The following is a 20,000-nucleotide window of genomic DNA, read 5'->3' on the forward strand; positions in this document are numbered from 1 at the left end:
AGGCTAAACCCACTAGGAAAACTCATCCCCAGCAGAGTCACCACTTTTCTATTGCGGGGTATTCGTTACCTTTAGATTTATTTACTAAATCAAAAGTAAGTCATACAATTCGAGTCGCCATCGCACTTCTATTTATCCAAAGGAAAGGTTAGAAAGCGAACAAAAATCGAGAAGTTTTATCAAGTCAAAAACTAATAAAACTATCAGAGATCGGGGTAAGGGGGTTGGTTATGCAATGAGAAGGTTTTAAGCACCCACAACATCCTTAGTACTCTAAGGGAGCCCTTTTTGCAAATGTTGTATGGTAGGTTGGTATTTGTGAAAATATTTATGCAAACATGATTGGGGGGATGAGAAAAAAATATACAAGTTATTTACAATTTTTGTGTTTGAATGGATGAACCCATTTCCTACGTACCATCTCAAAAATGTAGGATCAAAACCTCGTAGTTCGGGATAAAAATCTCAAAATAAGTTGGTGAGTTGATTGGTTCAAAAGCCTTAAGGTCTTTTGTTATCAAAGGGAGAAAACTCAACCTAAAACTACAAATCCACCATGTGAGGAGAGCTTCAACATACTAGTGAGGGATCCACCCTATAATAAGTACGGAAGACTTATAGTCCAATCACTAAGGATACAGGTGAGGTTTATATCGACCGATATGATAACTCAAACCTAATAGCTAATGTTTATAAAAATCTTTGGCAAACATGGTCATTGGAACCATAAAAACAATTTGAGTGAGTTGTATTTACAAATGAAAAACATTCACAAAATAAAGTCAAAGTTGACTTAAAGTTCAGTTCAAAATAAGTATTATGAAAAGATTTTGAAAAATCAAAGGCATAATGCCTAGGTTTCTAATTTTGAAAACAATGTTAATGTTTGCACAAAATATGTTTGGCTTGGGTTAGAGTGGAGAGAAGAAGAGAAGGGCTAGGTCCTAAACATGCAAAGATGAGGGAAGAGAAATAAAACCCCTTGGAGTTCCTTTCTTGAGATCATAAAGATGATCCAAGAGCTCCTTTCCTTTGGACTTAGCAAGCAATAAGCAATTCACTCAAGCAATCAAGCAAATATTCAATCAAGCTCCTATGAATCTTCCAATTGGCTTTGTCTATCTTATCTTAGATGCTCATGACAATGGTCCTTCTAATTAGCACAAGTTTGGGGTCCCTATCACACAAGAACAAACAAATTAAAAAGTTCCATAATGAAATAGAAAGAATGGACAAGAGTGAGTTTAGAATAGGGGTCCTTTCAATTCAACTTCAAGATTAAGCATTCTAAAGGCATGAGGCCTAGTTGCTCTTCAACAATTTTAGCACTCTAAAGGCATGAGGCCTAGTTGCTCTTGAAACTCCATTAAGCATAGGTAAGGTCCTAAATCTAAGTCCTTTCTCCTTTTGCAATGGTTCACACAAACAAAACAAGGCAAGCACAAGGCAATAGTATATACACAATAATGTGCTCAAGTGAGAAAAAGGCAAATGGCATAAACATAAACATGAGCTCAAGTGAGCAAAGGAAAAAGACAATATGAATTAATGAGCAAGAAATTAAATTGCATTAAAGTAAATTGCAAGAATTAAATGTTAGTAATTAGTAGTTAGTGTTAGTGTGTCATAAGGCAATTTAGCGCTATGTTAAGCAATCGTAAGTGGACTAATGTAGTAGTCACACCTATCTGAGGCCGGTCAATAAAAATATAGGCAACAAACACAAGTTAGAGACCTTGACTAGTAAGCCAAGCTCCTACAACTTGCCATGCCAAAAGAAAAGAAGAGTGATCTTGTATTGATTTAGGTTTTTTTCTTGATCAAGGAGCAACCTATCCTTAATGCAAAGCCATTCACTTGATCTTTGATCAAGATGAATTAGATTTGAATCAAGGAAGGTTAAGCCTCTCATATGTCAAGGCTAACCACCAATCTTTAACTCATTGATCAAAAAGAAAAAGATGAAGAAGGAGATGAATAAGAATATACATGAATTGAAATTCAAATGGGATAAGCAAAGTACATTGACCAAAAATGAATGGAATCAAGGTCAAACAATAGTAAACAAAAGCAAAATGAAACTTAGAAGTCAAGAAACAAATAAAATATTTTTGGTATTTTTGAGAATTAAAATAATACTTGAATTAAAATAAACAATTAAAGGTCAAGCTCCTACAACTTGGCATGCCAAAAGAAAAGAAGAATGACCTTGTATGGATTTAGGTTTTTTGCTTGACCAAGAATCAACCTATCTTGGACACAAAGCAATTCACTTGATCTCTGATCAAGATGAATTTGATTTGGATCAAAGAAGGTTAAGCCTCTCATATGTCAAGGCTAACCACCAATCATTAACTCATTGGTCAAAAGAAAAAGAAGAAAATGAAGATGGAAATGGAATGAACCAAAATGAGAAATCAAAAGACATAACCAAAACACATTGATCAAACATGAATGGAATCAACATCAATCAATGGTAAATAGAAGTGAAATGAAGATGAGAAGTCAAGAAAGGTCAAACATATTTTTGGTATTTTTTGGAATTAAAATAATACATAAAATAAAATGAACAAATAAAGGTCAAACTTCAAATCCTATTCAAATCAACTTAGATAAGTCCAATTGGATAATCATAAGTCTAACATGGTCAAACAAGGTTTGACAAATTTTCTCAATATTTTTTTAAAACAGAAACTAATTTTAAACAATTAAAAATGAAGAAAAATAACATAATTGGACTAAAATCTCAAATAAATCTTAAATAAATTAAGAAATTGATGAGAATACTTTCATAGATTCATCATCATCCAAGGATGTTAAGAAAATATTTTTGGCATTTTTGAATATCAAATGGTATGTTAAATGAATTAAAAACAACCAGAAAAGAAATAATTCACAAAAAATATTAAATGGAATCACAAAAATAATTAAAAATCATTTTATGAAACTAGAATTTAAGAGAAAATTTTAGCAATTGGTCCCATATTTTTGTGATTTCAAATAAAGAAGTTATGAATTTTTGAAAATAAATGGAATAAAAGAAATTAAAACAGAAATTAAGAAATTGGAAAAAACCACAAGCGTCAAATCCCACTTCATTAATTGACGTGGCTGATCACATGATTGGGAAACGCGCGCGCATGATGCACCTTGGTCAACAGCGTGGCATTCAACATTAAATAAAGTCATAACAACTTAGGGCTAGGATTAGATCTGGAAACACTCATCCAATGATCAGAGTTTGGACGCGTGGGGACGGTGGTGGAAACCACCATCTTCTCCGGTGAGAAGGCCTCTTCCGGCCACCAGTTGCAGGTGTTGAAACCTCAACTAAAACACGTGATCCATATACCAATCGAAAGCTGGGGTGATGTACATCACCCCTGTGACCTTAGTTTTTGCTCAAGACTCTTATAGAAGAAGAAATCTGAGGTGGAAAAGCAAGGTACTCAATCTGAAGTTAACCAAATCACAAAATTAAAACCCCCACGGGCTTGCCTCTCAAATGAGGACTTTAGAAATGCCAATCAAACCAAGCAATGCACAATATTCAAAGAGATTCAAAGGAAAATAGTTGGAGAAAAATCCTTTGTAGAGCAGCTTTCAAGAGCATAATTCAACCAATACTTTGTTTGCAGCTTGATATGGATGCTTGGTATGAGAGCTAGGCTTAGGAATTAGTGATGATAATCAACTAATGTTGTTGAAAATCACACTTGAAAAATGAAAGTGAAATTGAAAATTCCTTTGGTGAGAGGTTAGGGAATCAGTTCAGCAGTGTTTCAGGCACCTTCAGGTTGCCAATTGAAGGAAATGAAGCTTCTATTTATAGCCACAGCTGATGCAAAGATGTGAAGAACTCGTGTGCATGTGAAGTTGGATCCTCCATGCATGGGCTTGTACAGGTGCATGTGAGGCCCAAAACCACTTGCAAATGAATGTTGAACACTAATGAATGAAGTTCGGACGTGCAGATGGCAAGGCAATGGAGTGTGCAAGAAGATTTAACATGTTATGCATAATTGGTCACAAAACTTCATCTCTTCGAAAATGCCATTGGAAAATTTAAACATAAGCATGTGGGTAATGGTTGGAAAGGTCTTGACATAAGGAACAAATGTTATGTTGAACCAAAATCCATTTGGAGTTTGGAAATTATTGAAAATTGGCCATGAAGTTCAAGGTACAAAACATGTATTTGAAAATTTTGACAAAATGGACCAACTTCAAGCCCTTCTGTTTCAATGATGAAAGCCTTAAATGACAAAACCTTCAACATAAAAGTTGTATATCGTTTCAAGACAATCAATTTGGACTTAAATTTTGAATCATTTTGATTTTTTATGAGAAAGTTATGGGCACTTGAAGTTGGACTTTTTCACATTTCAATGGCTTTGGTCCAAAGTGACCTATAATGTTTTGTATTATCACATGTGTTTATTTTAGGATTATGAAATTCTGTCCAACATAAAAATTGAAGTAGACATCTTAAACTTTCCAATTCACTTGGTCTCACCTCAAAATAATAAAGAATGAAGGAGTTAGGTCCTTGGGAAGTTGACCCAAAATTAGAGTTTCAGTCAAAATGACCTATAATGTTTTGAAATGAATGATGACCTTCCAAGTTTCAAATGGATTTTTGATGAACCTGAAAGTTTTTCATGTGGTTATTAAGAACATTTTTTTATCTTGGGGTCATCATCATTTGACAAACACATCAAAAGTTAGGTCTTAGTGGATTTCAAAATAGTCAGATGAATTGACTGATCAACTTCTCAAGTCCAAACTTCAAATCTTGATGAATGAATGATTAATGACACTCACATATGCTCATATATGCATAAAATGATGAATTAAATAACTTCCCTTGATTGTATTTGATCATAGGTTAAGGTTGCTTCATGAGCAAGGCACAGTCAATGCATAGTTGAATTAGGGTTTCCTTGGGAAACAACCTTCAAGCCCTTTGATTTATCTTGATCAAATTGACAAATTGAGATACTTGGGAGGCATATATGATGATTGATAGTTTTGGTAACCATTGTCATGCTTGCTTTCATCTTCACCTGGCCATATCAATGAGCATAGGAGCCTCCTAGGAGCCTTGGATCACATGACTGCTTATGCTTCAAAACAAAACAAGTTAGTGACATATTTTTGTGATTTTGGTTGGTAAAAAAAATAATAAAAGCAATAGTATACAATTCAAGCATGCTTGGTGGTCTCAAACCACTCACCGAAGTCCCAACCCTATGGTTAAGGAGCCAAGATGCTATGATCCTTGAGGCAAATCCAATAAGCAATGTTATGATGCCATGAGGGATCTTAGGGTCAAAATTAGGGTCTTACAGGTATATCTCTCAAAACATGATCTCTAAGGTCCTCAAGCATCTTTCAATCTTATATTGGTCAAGAGTATCTCAAATTTGTGTTGCTTATTTCTCAAGAGAAGTTAAAGGTTCATGTGTTTATTTCCATGCCTTCTTCAACAAGTTACCTCAAACTTTGATAAATTTAATCAAAATAAATTCAATGACACCTTATTTTGAGTTCATATTATCATCCATGTACCTTGAAATGCAAGAAAAGTCCAAGTACACAAGTTATTTCCAAGAGGTTTGACCAAAAAGTCAACATTTGAAGTCAAAGTTCAAAGGATCACAACTCCTTCAATTCTCAACACTTTTGAATGCTTATTTTTCATATTACTCTTCTCATTATCCTCTACAACTTCTCTTTATATGACAAGATCCAATTATTCTTGGAGGATCATCAAACGTTTGAAGACATTATAGGTCATTTGTGGACTTAGTGAAATTCGGTCTATTTTCAAGTAACTTTTTCTCAACTTTCAAGGTTCATAATTTCTTCAACTTTCAACATTTGAGGTTGATTGTTTTTGCACAATATCATTTGAGATACTCCCTACGAGTTTGATTCAAGGATAAATGTAAAATTATGCTTGGAAGGCCATGGAATTCTTTGAGACATTATATGTCATTTTCAGCCATTTGGGACTTAGAATTTTCCAAGTTGGATTACCAGATTTTTGTGCCAATGTCAACATGCCATAACTTTGTGCTCAAGCATCCAAATTCAACCTTTCTTGGCATATTGTTATTTTTTATATGATGTCAAGAAATTGCAAGAAAAATGGGATCAAAAAGCCTTTTGAGCAAGATGCCGCATTTAGTTAAACATGGTGACTTGGAATAGAAGAAATCACCATGATCTGAATTTTGAACTTCACTAATCCTCAATAACAAGCAAATTTACCATGCTTTTTGGACCTAAACATGTTTATTCAAGTATGTAGAAGTTAATTGACTCTTAAAATGCATAATTTGGCTAAGGTTTGATGGTTTTGTAGGTCACGCTTTTCACACATCATGAGCAAATTCGTTTTGCACAAATTGAGCATCATTTGGCACGTATGAGGTCACCATTAAATTCCCTATAAATAGAGCAACATATTTGCTTCACTCTCAAGCTTTTGAGACCCAAGAAACCCCTATTTCACTCTAAAATTTCTCCAAAAAATTGAGCTATCGTGTTTTGAATTTTCGCTTGTTTCAAACCAATTTCTTGATTCCATAAGGATCTTTGATCTTCTATGAAGCTTTTGCAATAACTCTCAAGCTTTAAGACCTTCTGAAGTGCCCTGACCAGATCAAGCTTCATCAACTTCTGATCATCATTTGGACAAGGTAGTTGTGAGCATCATTTAAACTCAAACAAGTTACCACAATCTAGTCTTTCACTCTCTGATGATTTCCCCTAACTTATCTGGTGTTGATTGATCGTGTTCATCATTTAATTTTACTTTTCGTGGCTTGCTTGTTTCTAAAACTTCTTTTAAATTCTCCATGCTCAGTTTAGATAAACGAATATTGAGCACGAGGTTGAATTCGTGATGAGGAGGCGATCACATTGGTGGTAGTCTCATGTTCTGAATATGCCTTACGATTAAACTCCGATGCGGGATCACCAGAGAAGATGATCGGAGTGTTTTAAGTAATCTGAGTTGGCTATACATGTTGGCAATTTGAAATGTTTTGATTGGTTCATTTTGAATGTGATCCCATGTTTATTTCTGCCTAATTTCCACCATACACCCCAACCTAATGGTTGTTGGATTTGCCATATCAATTAATAAGGCCACATCCAATGCCTCAGTGTTTTTCTGATTTTTATTTCTTTTTCTTTTTTATTTTAAATTTCATTTTTATTGAAAATTCATAGTAAATTCATTTTTCATCCAAAAAATCACAAAATAATTTCCAAATTTTTCTTTTATTTTTCTTCATCTGATTTTTATTTTTCCATATTTTATTTTCTTGATTTGCTATTTTTCTTGAATTTTCTCTTTTCTCCTTTGTTTTAATTAGTTTAAAAATACTTTTATGCATTTTTTAATTATGAAAATTTTATTTTATGCTTCTTATTTTATTTCCATCCTACCATGATTTTCCTGGCCATTTATTTGGTGTTTTAAAGGGCTTTATAGATTTTCTCTTTTATTTCCCTTTTAAAATTCATTTTAAAATTGTTCTTAATGCATTTTATTTTACTTTCTTGCAATTCTATATTTGTTTGACCTTTGTTGACTCCTGTTGACCTTGGGTCATGGTTATTTTGATCATAGGTCTCATCAAACTCAATGGATCTTGGGTGTTGATGGGTGAAAACCTTAATCCATCAAAATGGATGATTGACCTTGATGATGACTTAATCAAGCCTCTGGTCCAATTTGGATTTCGTTTATTTTGTCCTCTTCTTCTTCATCCCATTTACTTCCTTTTTCTTTTGATCAATTGGATGGTTTACGTCCATCTTGATCATGATCTGTGGATTGGTGTTTGATGAACTTTCATAATTTCAAATCTACCTATTAAATGATCATGGATCATTTAAGGTACTTTGGATTGATGCATAAGTTTATTCTAAGTATCATGAAGTATTGATTGATGTAATGGACCACTCTCCTAGCCTTTGTGCTTGATCCATCCTCTTTTCTTATTTGTGTGGCATAGCTTTAGGAGAATGATTTACATATCGTTTCTCTAGCATGTATTAACACAAATATTATTATTAACATGCCCCAGATAGTTGTCACTTCTACATAAGTCCAATTACGATTGCTTAACATATCGTTAAATTTGTCCCGAATCAGAAAGTAAGTCATTTTCATAAGTGAGATTGTAAGTCTCCTATTCCCCATGGTATTGTGTGAAAAATATTGTTTCGTTTTCACCTAAGAGAGCTAGTGTCATACCTGTTGATTTTATCCAAATTTGATCCCTTCCCATGGTGATGTAGATATTCATATGTTCATACTTGTGGGTGAATAGTTAAGTGTTCTCCCAAAAATGACAAATCATCTTTCTATTTTTGATTACTAAAACCACCTATTAACACATTATTGCATTAACTTTACTTTAATGTCATTTACATTATGCTCTTTATTTTTTTTTCATTTATTTCTTGTTATTCACTTTATTCTTTTATTTTAGCATCGCATATCATATTGTTTGTACTTATGCTATTTGCTATTTGTTAACTTTGACCTTTGTTTATGTTTATGCTTTTTTCCTTTGTACATTTGGACTTCATTTTCTTTTAAAGACATTAATAAAGGAAAAAAAATCTTAAAAAATTTATTCTCTTGATTCATGGACTCGAGGTTACTACCATTGGCATTGTTGTGGAGTTGTGGACTTAGAACTAGAACCTTGACCCTTGCTTTGGGATTTTGTGATTTAAGACCTTGGGATTCATATGGTACCTTTAACTTTGGGCTTCTTTTGAAGACTTCGCTTGGTTATTGTGGTTTCATCTGACAAGTGGATTATTCTTTGCTTATTTGGCTTGCTTGATGCTTAATCCAAATGAGGGAATTCTTGCTTGACTCATGTCATAAAGCTTGCTATTTATTGGTTAGATCTTTCCTCCCTAGCTTTTACTTAATGTCCTAGGATAGTCTTCCCATCTCCTCCCCATCTTTGGTTTTCAAAATCTTCTCTCTTCGTTTCAAAAACCTTCTTATTTTCAAACTCGAACCACTTTCTCAATAAACCTTGACTTTTTGTCAAGTGATTTTCAAAATATTTTCTTAAAAATGCTAATACATCCTAAGCATATTAAAACCAATTTCAAAAGTCTTAAAAAATATATAACTCATTCAAACTATTTTGTGTCCTTTGTGCACTTTTTCTTTTAAAACGTTTTCTCAAAGTTTAGACACGAGTCATTTCCATAGTTGAAATGTAATTCTCCTATCCCCATAGTATTGACGATAATTCTTTTCCACCTAAGAGAGTTAGTGGTATACTTGTTGATCTTTATCAAAGTTGGAGCCCTTCTCCATGGTGATGCAAAGTTCTCATACCTGTGGGTGACTAGTTGAGTGCTCTCCTTAAAATGACAAAATGTACTTTCATAAAAAATGAATCAAAATAAACATCTTTGTTATTTTTACCATGAACTGTGATGTTTTGATCATCCATTTCATTTTGTTAGGACGTAGGCATGAGGCTCAGGAAGTCTTGGCAAACACAAAAATTATGAAAAACATTTATTTTCTCAATCCCCAATATTTTGCAAACAACACCATTTTAAAGCCAAAATGCACAGATTTTCAAAGAGGTTCCTATAGAGTACTATATATGTTTAGGATGCTAGTACTTTCCCTTTTCATAACCAACCCCTGAACCCTTATCTCTTTTTTATTAGCTTTATTTTAAAACTTCTTTGGGTTTTATTTGTTCTTTTTCCCTTTCCTTTGGAAATAATAAAAGTGCGGTGGCGAGTATTGCTTTGTGAGTTAAGTTAATCAATAACTTAATCTCAAATTTTTTACCGCTACAGTTAGCTTGTAAGGGCCTCCTATGTTTTTAAAGCATTGTTCAATCAATGCAAGGCAGCTTTTGTACTCAAAATCATAATCCATTTCTTTCTTTTACTTTTCACTTAAAAATAAATGGCAAAAGTTTATTTTTCTTTATTTTTACATCTTTCTCAAAACAAAAATCACATTCTAAAATAAACTCATAGCATGCAGAATAAACAATTCCACTAAGAGAAACATTGTTGAAGTTCGTTGTAGATTTTGATTTCTAATTAACCAAGCCGAAGACGATGGTGAGGAAGATTGTGAAGTGCCACCTGAGCTTGCCAGACTTCTTGAGCACGAGGAAAAGGAGATTCAGTCGCACCAAGAACAATTGGAAGTGGTCAATCTAGGCTCTAAAGAAATTAGAAAAGAGGTCAAGATTAGGGCATCCCTTGCCAAACATGTACACCGAGAACACTTTCACCCCTTGTTGGAGTTCAAATCATATTATCCTTGTTGGAGTTCAAATCATATTATCCTTTGGTTCAGACTATACCTTTGATCACACTTCTTTTCATCTCCCACCATTAGTTCTTTGAACTATGGAGCTCTGAATTCCTCATTGCACTATGAGGATACGTGGGCATGAGGGCCCTAATCCTTACCGAGCACTCTATCTATTTCCCTTCCTTTCCCCTTATCCTTTTTGCGAGTAATCTTTAGATAACACCTATTCGAGCAAGAACAATCAAAACAGTTCCCATGGATACCCAAGGATGTTTGGGGTGCTAATACCTTCCCCTTGCATAACCGATTTCCTTACCCAATATATCTTTTTTCCCGGTTTTTATCGATGTTTTCCCTTCCCTTTGGGGATAAATAAAGTTCGATGGCGACTCTGTTGTATGTTTGAGCGTGCGATACATTCGGGTATATTTCCGCTAGCTTCAAACTCCAGTCAATTCACTATCAAGTTTGCAACTAGCCCTTATGGCTCCTCTTTTCAGATCTTCTTGGTTTAAATACCATTGCAATACCACTTTATTTTGGGGACACACCTTCATGGTTAACCCCCTTCTTGGTTTTGACACCACCTTTATTTTAGTTCTTGGTTATGCATCACAATTAAGGGATACACCTTTATGGTTAACCCCGTTCTTGGTTTTTACATCACTTTTATTTTAGTTAATGGTTATGACACCACAATTCAGGGACACGCCTTCATGGTTAACCCCCTTCTTGGTTTTGACACCACCTTTATTTCAGTTGTTGGTTATGACACCACAATTCAGGGAAATACCTTCATAGTTAACCCCCTTCTTGGTTTTGACACCACTTTTATCTTTCTGTTCTTGGTTGTGACAACATAATTCAGGGGCACACCTACATGGTTGACCCCCTTCTTGGTTTTGACACCACTTTTATTTTAGTTCTTGGTTATGACACCATAATTCAGAGACACATCTACATGGTTAACCCCCTTCTTGGTTTTGACACCACTTTTACATTCATGTTCTTGGTTATGACACCATCTTTACATTTCTGTTCTTGGTTATGACACCATGTTTACATTTCTGTTCTTGGTTATGACATCACTCCCCTTACCATATCAGTCCCTGCGCTTTGGTAAAACCCTTGTCACATGAGTCTCCGTCTTTGACAAGTTCTTTTTCGTTTGTTTAAACACCATTGCAATTCCTTTTACTTTGGGACACACCTTTATGGTTAACCCCCACTCTTTCTTGGGTTTGACACCATCTTTTTCCTTTGGTTTAAACACCACCCCCAATCATATATTTTTCTTAGTCTTTGTCCTCTGAACTACGGAGCTCTGACTTCCTTATTGCATTATAAGGATATGTAGGCACGAGGATGAGAATCCTTGGCGAGCACCTTATTTTCTTCTCTGTCCTTTCCCTTGTGGAACTTTGTTTGTCCCCAGTTGGGTACCCCCTTTGGAATATTTTATTCCCATGCAGAAATTCGGTCTCCTCGTTTCTCCAGCAGTTCTTTGTCTCTCATGATGTTATATCCCCCACATAGATCCTTGTTTTCATTCATATCATATCATATCATAAGCGTTTTTGTGGTATCTTAGGGCCAAAAGTTGGGTCTTCTGTATTTAAGTGTCTTCAATCTCGTCGAGACATAGATTTCAATCTTCATATCTCTGAATTAAAGAAACTTAAATAAGGGCATCTGTCATACCCAAATTTTTAATCCTAAAATTCCATATATCATTTGCATCCTAGCATACAATCAAGATCACATTTTTGTCCTCTCCCTCTCATCTTTGGGTTTGCCTTTTGCAGGGATCATCAAGCAACTCTTTATTGGTGTTTTATCTTTGTGTTTATATGTTCATTGCTTATCTAACCACTAATCAAAAATAGCAAAAATATGTTTTGTTTTCTTTAAGTGTATTGTGCAAGGTAGGGTTTTTCTTCAAGAGCATAAAGCATGGTTCCTCAACTAGGCTTTATTTTGATTCCACAAGTCAAAATGTGTTAAATCATTGATTCTCAAGGGGATATCTCTTAAAATATGATCTCTAACGTCCTCAAGCATCTTTCAATCTCATTTTGATCAAGAGTGTCTCAGAGTTTTATTGCTTATTTCTCAAGAGAAGTTAAAGGTTCATGTGTTTATTTCCATGCCTTCTTCAACAAGTTACCTCAAACTTTGAGAAATTTAATCAAAATAAATTCAAGTAAACCTTATTTTAAGTTCATATTATCATCCATGTATCTTGAAATGCAATAAAAGTCCAAGTACATAGGTTATTTCCAAGAGGTTTTACCAAAAAGTCAACATTTGAAGTCAAAGTTCAAAGGATCACAACTCCTTCAATTCTCAACATTTTTGAATGCTTATTTTGCATATGACTCTTCTCATTATACTCTACAACTTCTCTTTACATGACAAGATCCAATTATTCTTGGAGGATCATCAATGTTTAAAGACATTATAGGTCATTTGTGGACTTAGTGAAATTTGGTCTATTTTCAAGTGAATTTTTCTCAACTTCTAAGGTTCATAATTTCTTTAACTTTCAACATTTGAGGCTGATTGTTTTTGCACAATATCATTTGTGATGCCCTCTACGAGTTTGATTCAAGGATCAATGTCAAATTATGCTTGGAAGGCCATGGAATTCTTTGAGACATTATATGTCATTTTCAGCCATTTAGGACTTAGAATTTTCCAAGTTGCATTACCAAATCTTTGTGCCAATATCAACATGCCATAACTTTGTGCTCAAACATCCAAATGCAACATTTCTTGGCATATTGTGATCTTTTATATGATGTCAACAAATTACAAGAAGAATGGGATCAAAAAGCCTCTTGAGCAAGATGCCCCATTAAGTTAAACATGGTGACTTGGAACTGAAGGAATCACCATGATCCGAATTTTGAACTTCACTAATCCTCAACAACAAGCCAATTTACCATGATTTTTGGACCTAAACATGTTTAGTTAAGTCTCCAGAAGTTAACTGACTCTTAAAATGCATAATTTGGTCGAGGTTTAATGGTTTTGTAGGTCACGCTTTTCACAAATCATGAGTAAATTCGTTTTGCACGAATTGAGCATCATTTGGCACGTATGAGATCACCAATCAATTCCCTATAAATAGAGCAATATGTTTGCTTCATTCTCAAGCTTTTGAGAGCCAAGAAACCCTTGTTTCACTTTAAAATTTCTCCAAAAAATTGAGCTATCGTGTTTTGAATTTTAGCTTGTTTCAATCCAATTTCTTGATTCCATAAGGACCTTTGATCCTCTATGATGCTTTTGCAACAACTCCCAAGCTTTAAGACCTTCTAAAGTGACCTGACTAGATTAAGCTTCATCAACTCCTGATCATCATTTGGACAAGGTAGTTGTGAGCGTCATTTGAACTCAAACAAGTTACCACAATGTAGTCCTTCACTCTCTGATGCTTTCCCCTAACTTATCTGGTGTTGATTGATCGTGTTTATCATTTAATTTTACTTTTCGTGGATTTCTTGTTTCTGAAAATTCTTTGAAATTCTCCATGCTCAGTTTAGATAAACGAATATTGAGCATGAGGTTGAATTCGTGATGAGGAGGCGATCACATTGGTGGTAGTCTCATGTTTTGAATTAGCCAAACAATGAAACTCCGATGAGGGATCACCAGAGAAGATGACTGGAGTGTTTCAGGTAATTTGAGTTGCTTATACATGTTGGAAATATGAAATGTTTTGAGTAGTTCGTTTTGAATGTGATCCCATGTTTATTTCTGGCTAATTTCCACCATGCACCCCAACCTAATGGTTGTTGGATCTGCCACGTCAATTAATAAGGCTAGATCCAACGCCTCAGTGTTTTTCTGATTTTTATTTCTTTTTCTTTTTTATTTTAAATTGCATTTTTATTGAAAATTCATAGTAAATTCATTTTTCATCCAAAAAATCACCAAATAATTTCTAAATTTTTCTTTTATTTTTCTTCATCTGATTTTTATATTTCCATATTTTATTTTCTTGATTTGCTATTTTAATTGAACTTTCTCTTTTCTCCTTTGTTTTAATTAATTTAAAAATACTTTTATGCTTTTTTTAATTCTGAAAAATTTATTTTATGCTTCTTATTTTATTTCCATCCTACCATAATTTTCCTGGCCATTTATTTGGTGTTTTTAAGGGCTTTATGGATTTTCTCTTTTATTTCCCTTTTAAAATTGTCCTTAATGCATTTTATTTTATTTTCTTGCAATTCTATATTTGTTTGACCTTTGTTGACTTCTGTTGATCTCAGATCATGGTTATTTTGATCATAGGTCTCATCAAACTCAATGGATCTTGGGTGTTGATGGAGTGAAAACCTTAATCCACCAAAATGGATGATTGATGTTGATGATGACTTAATCAAGCCTCTGGTCCAATTTGGATTTGGTTTCTCTTGTCCTCTTCTTCTTAATCCCATTCACTTCCTTTTTCTTTTGATCAACTGTATGATTTGTGTCCATCTTGATCATGATGTGTGGATTGGTGCTTGATGAACTTTCATAATTTCAAATCTACCTATTAATTGATCATAGATCATTTAAGGTACTTTGGATTGATGCATAAGTTTATCCTAAGTATCATGAAGTATTGATTGATGTAATGGACCACTCTCCTAGCCTTTGTACTTGATTCATCCTCTTTTCTTATTTATGTGACAAAGCTTTAGGAGAATGATTTACATATCATTTCTCTAGCATGTATTAACACAAATACTATTATTAACATGCCCCTAGATAGTTGTCACTTCTACATAAGTCCAATTACGATGGCTTAACATAACACTAAATTTGTCCCGAATCAGAAAGTGAGTCATTTTCATAAGTGAGATTGTAAGTCTCCTATTCCCCATGGTATTATGGAAAAATATTGTTTCATTTTCACTTAAGAGAGCTAGTGTCATACCTGTTGATTTTATCCAAGTTTGAGCCTTTCTCATGGTGATGTAGAGATTCATATTTTCATACTTATGGGTGAATAGTTAAGTGTTCTTCCAAAAATGACAAATCATATTTCTATTTTTGATTACTAACACCACTTTGTCGCATCCGCGAAAAACAACCGGCGGGAAAACAAACAAACAGAGCCGCCACCGTGCGTTATTTATCCCAAAGGAGGGAAAGGAAACGCTCGAAGTAAACCTGGAAAGGAAATGGTCTTACGACCGGAGATTGCAAGGATCGGGAGTCGGTTACGCAAGGGGAAGGTATTAGCACCCCTCACGTCCGTCGTACTCGACGGGATCCACGCTCAGAAAGATAGAATAAGGTTGCTAGATAACTGCTCAAAGAATGCACGCACACATGGAATAAAACACAGGTGGAAGGAGACGGAAGCGGACTCGGCAGGATGTCGCATCCTGGGCCTATGTAGTTTGTCAGAAACAAACATCAGAGTTGACGTAGTTCGGGGGAATGGGAAACGGGCTCGCTAGGATATCGCATCCTATGCCTACGTATCTCATCTGGAATGAGAATCAGAGCTACCGTAGTTTGGCTCACACACGCTGAAACAAAACACACGCACAGACACTAAAACTTCAAAAGGAACACGCAAATGGAAACAGACTGCCAATGGCTGGTCTTACGTCCGACTCCAAACAACAAACACAAACAAGGAAACCGACTGCCAATCGCTGGACTTACGTCAGACTCCAAGCACACAAACAAACACAGGAAACCGACTTCCAATCGTTGGACATACGTCAGACTCCACACAAATAAACACAGGAAACCGACTGCCAATCGCTGGACTTACGTCAGACTCCAAGCAAACAAGAGGTTAACCGGACGCTGAGTCGTCAAAAGCAACAAAAAAGTTGAACAAACAAACTAACAGGGAGTCTGGTACTCGAGCCTGCTAGCTGTCAAGCAAACACACACAAAAAAGGAAAAGGGTGCCCGGAGAGATCTCGCACAATCTCCTGCCTATGTACCTCATCTGGTATGAGGATCAGGGCAACGTAGTTCCCCTTAACAGGGAAGAAATTTCCTCCTAACCAGAGACCTGGGAATAACAAACTAAAAGGGAGACTGACTCGAGCCTAATAGTTTTCATGTAATCCACAATAGTCCTAGGTTGAGGTTTCTAACAAGAGTTTGACTCACACAGGCAGTGAGTCAACTCAAGTCTATCTCTACGTACATCAACTTCCTCAAAAGTTAATCATACGACTCCTACAGAAAGGAGATAAGAAGCAAAGCAGATAAACATCAAAAGCAGACAGCACACACTATACACAATCAATAGGCTCAATCAAGGTTAGGTTTTAGTAAAGGGGTCATATCGACCTTGACAAACAAACCAACTGGAAATGGGTGTTTTGAGCTCTTAACCCTAACATTGAGAGTTAGGGTGAAGCAGATGAAATGGGAATGAGGGGTGTGCCTCATAGCTCTTATCCCTGGCCTGGGAGAGCTTCAATCAAATAGAAAGTGTGGGAGTTCAGAATGTAGGAACTCTTCTCCACCAATGATGGACTCTATAAGATCTTGGATTTTTATTCACAATGCATCAACACATGGTGTGAGCAAAGTGAATGACACAACTGAATAGCAGGGGATAGATTACACATCCCTTCTATCTGCCAATTGCCTCTTAAGAGGTCTTTACCTGCTTGGCACAAAATTAAACATCCACAAACATTGCCTCTTAAGGAGGGCTTCAGACAGGTGCCTGCCAAAGTAACATGACAGGTCTTCTAGACTACATGAAGTCAGAGGTCATTACCTATGTAGTATGCCAACCACAAGCAAAGTTCAAATGAACTTAAAGCAACTTAAGTACCTGTGGAAACAGCTAAACCAGTCAGTACAACTTTCAGACAAATAGACAACAGTTAATAACCAACAGACAATCCCAATGTGCAACACAAAAGCCATAAGGCAAACTCAAATGAGTTATCATCAACCTACAAAACAGCAATTGGTAGCAATCAAAAGCAAATATCAACATCCAAATCATGAAGCATCATCAACCATGGAACTTGGGTGCTTGATCCTGAAATTCAAAGCTCACATGTAAGCAACAAACCACTAGGTCAAAGCCTAGGGTCAAAGGTGAAGAAAAAATTCAAAACAGGAGCTGAAATTCAACACAATGTAACTTCAAACATATATTAACATGTCCTAAAAAGTCTCATATCAAAGTCAATCATCAAATTCATTTCATGATCAAAAGAAGTCAAAGGCAATTTCAAGGCTCATATATGGACATCATGAATGAAAATTTCAAATCAAAACAGAAATGATTCAAATAATTCTAGAAAAATTCATGAACATTCAACACACTCAACATGATCAACATACAAAAAATCAGAAGCATCCAAGATCATTTGGCATGGAAATTAAATGGTACAAGTTGAACAACCAAATGTGTGACACAAATTGTCACACCATGTTAACACAAGCATAAAACAGAAATGGTAAATGGGAAAAATACCAAACCAAGCCTAAAACATCCATAAATGTGTCTAGAATCAGCATGTAAAATTTCAAGTCCATTGGATTAAAATCAAGCATTTCACAAAGGAAAGAGTAAGGCAAGGTCACAAATGCGCCTATGGTCAAAGATTATAACACCAGCAAAAATCCAGCCATGCACAACTTTCAAACTTATGATCATAAAAAACTAGACATTCTAAGGATCATTATGCAAAAAATTGGGAGTGATTTGATGCATTTTTCAATTTGTTATGATTTTTACAAGTTGATGAAAAAATGTGAAATAAAAATGGCATAGCATGGCAAAAGTGAAAAAATAAATTCCAAAAAACGCCTGAAGCAGGAATCGAAGTGGGGTACGCGGATCTAACAAGCCTGGGCGTGCGTTACAGCAAGGCTAGCGAAAATCCAGATTATGATGAAGATCTTCATCTTCTTCATGAAGATGAAGATGAAGATGATGAACATTCATGCGCAATTTTCCGGAATTTTCAGAAACGTCCAGAATTTTACAAATTATATATCGTTGGAAAGCTCTTTCAATGTAGAATTAAAATATCATATTATCTAAGCCTAAATCTCCATGGATTTTCTGAATCGAAGCAAAGAAGTTTCTAGATCTAAACTTGAAATCATCATATCTCACTCAATTTTCATCCAAATTCCACAAAATTTATATCAAAACGATCAACAAAGCAAGATCTACAAGAATATGTACATAAATTGCAGAATTAAAAGGTTCGAAAATTGCACCTTCTTGAAGCTTCAACAATGGCAGTGGTGGATTCAAGTGTCCAAAAGCATCCAAATCCCTTCTATCAACCTTGTAATGACCTTTGAAGTTGAAATTGAAGCTTGAGATGAACTAGATCTTGATTAAATTTGAATCTCCATCATCATGTTCATGATCTTCAAGTGCTTAATTCTTCACCAAATTTCACAATCAATGGCTTGATCTATACTGAATCATGATCCAAGAACACAAATATGCAATAAAAATCAAGTGTTCTTTGAAGAATTTTTGTGTTCTTTGAACAATTTTTGAATTTGGAAGAAGATAAATTTTGGAGGGAAATTTTGGATCTAGATCTAGAATTGTGAAATTGTGAAAATTCTGTTATAATTAACTATTTATATGACATGTTAATCCATTTTCTAATCATGCTTAAGCTTGGCTAATTATTTTTTAATGAGAAAAGAGGTGTTATGCAAAATTTGGTTTTTTCACCCCATGCATGCAAGCATACGTGAATAGTAACAATGGCCATGCATTTTCACTTAAAACCATGTTATGAACATGTTGGAATGGTTAAAAAGTCCATATGATGCACCGATTTTGAATTCATGATTTTCCCTCCAAAATGGACATGAATATGCATATGATCATATTATGAATTTTCATGTAATATGATGAATGTTTTGGAAAGTTTATATCATGAGGAGCAAAGTGCAAAAAGAGGCACTCAATTTGGAGCTATGAATCAAAAGTTATGGCCTTTTGAAGTTCCATGCATCCTTGACAATGATTTGGTCATATCTCCTCAACCATTTATCAGATGCTCATGATCTTGGACTTTTTGGAAATGGGAGAGAAAAATATTCAACTTTCATGTTGGACAAAATTTCATTTGAAGCTTCTCTGATGATGCGAGATCAAGTTGAATTTGAATCAAAAACTCTTCGATTTTTGGAAACTTTCAATTATGGGTCACTTTCCATTTTTGGCAACTTTTGCCATGACCTCAAATTCTTCAATATATGCATTTGACATGATGAATAAGCCCCCTTTGAACATGAATGAGATGTTGAAACTCATTTCTCCACCTCCTAGCCCTCAGTTGACTTTCTGTTGACTTTTATGGTTGACAGATGACTTGAACATGCACAGATGATTTTGAGCCTCAACCACTTGATGAAATAACTCCAAAATGAACCCTAGTTCGTACAAGTTTAATAAAATCATATGATGACCTCCATCTCAAGAAAGACCTCATCTCCTTGAAAAACCCTTACTGGTAGAATGCAACTGATTAGGGTTGACCATAGGTCAAAAACCCTAATCCCAAAGAATCGGAGCATGAACAATGAGCCCCTTGAGGATGACAAGACCATGATGATAGTGATGTACCATTGCCCATAAGATAATGCTCAACCTCCTTGGAGAACAAAAAAAAAACCCTAATTGAAGAGC

Source organism: Lathyrus oleraceus, chromosome 6 (genome assembly GCF_024323335.1).
Source record: "Lathyrus oleraceus cultivar Zhongwan6 chromosome 6, CAAS_Psat_ZW6_1.0, whole genome shotgun sequence".
Classification (NCBI taxonomy): domain Eukaryota; kingdom Viridiplantae; phylum Streptophyta; class Magnoliopsida; order Fabales; family Fabaceae; genus Lathyrus; species Lathyrus oleraceus.